Genomic DNA, 1,053 nt, shown 5'->3' with positions numbered 1-1,053 from the left:
GCCAGTGAGTTGGCAATCAGCTCAGCTGCCTTGGAGTCGCCCTCAGCAAGGATGATGGCTGCCTTTTTCTGCTGCTCAGCCTTTTCCACCACAAATCTGGCCCTCTCTGCTTCCTGCTGAGCCACCTGTTTGGCTTCCACCGCTTCTGTGAACTCCTTCCCGAAGGTAGATGTGTCAAGGACATGTCATCCAGGATGAGCCCAAAGGTGGCTGCTCACTCTGTAAGATCGTCGCTCACCTGCCTGGAGACCAGCTCTCTCTGGGTGATGAGTTCTCCAGCATCAAAGCGAGCCACCACTGACTTGAAGATCTCGGTCGTGATGGACGGCAGCACACGCTCATCATAGTCCTCTCCGATGCTGGTGAAGATGCGAGGAAGCTGGCTAGTGACTGGCGGGAAGAGGATGCGCAGTGTGAAGTTGACATTCTGTAAATCTTTGCTACCAGTGATGACTGGCACATGACGTGGTCGAGAACGGCAGTCAAAGATAATTGGTTTCTGTATCCATGGGATGAGAAAGTGAGTCCCTTTCCCTACCACAATGTCCTGTACTCCATGGAACTGGTCCAAGATGACAGCTCTGTGCCAAGCATCCACATTATATGAGGCAGAGTTCACCACGCCTCCTGTAACAGCTAAGGCCAGACCAAACTTGCCAATGGACTCAAACACTTTGGCAGCCATGTTTTCTTCTGCTGGACCCTCTCACTCCTGCTTCCACTCTGACGACCACATGACTCCCCCAACCACACATACTATGCATGCGCTCCTCTCGGAATTGTTTTTAAACAGGGCCTTCTCTTCCACGTGCTGGTGGGATTGTGTGCTGGCTTTCTGGAAAGTCACTTGATAACCCATAATGATACTTTAAAAAGAATGACTCAGTAATTTCACTTATAGGAATGATTCTAATGAAATGACAAGCCGGGCGCAGTGGTTCATGCCTGTAATCCCAGCACTTTGGGAGGCTGAGGCGGGCAGATCACCTGAGGTCAGGAGTTCGAGACCAGCCTAACCAACATGGAGAAACCCCGTCTCTACTAAAGATACAA

At 50.9% G+C, this 1,053-nt stretch overlaps 1 pseudogene across 1 annotated transcript; it reads right to left on the bottom strand.

The window, feature by feature from the left end:
* Positions 1-6: 6 nt before the first annotated feature.
* LOC105552248 lies at positions 7-743 on the bottom strand (annotated as a pseudogene). Its single transcript, XR_001007977.1, has one exon. The product of XR_001007977.1 is annotated as a prohibitin pseudogene (transcript).
* Between the last annotated feature and the right edge of the window lie 310 nt (positions 744-1,053).

Source organism: Mandrillus leucophaeus, unplaced genomic scaffold (assembly GCF_000951045.1).
Source record: "Mandrillus leucophaeus isolate KB7577 unplaced genomic scaffold, Mleu.le_1.0 Scaffold55, whole genome shotgun sequence".
In the NCBI taxonomy this organism is placed as follows: domain Eukaryota; kingdom Metazoa; phylum Chordata; class Mammalia; order Primates; family Cercopithecidae; genus Mandrillus; species Mandrillus leucophaeus.
Note: the sequence above shows the minus strand (reverse complement) of the source record. Positions and strands in the feature narration are given on the sequence as shown.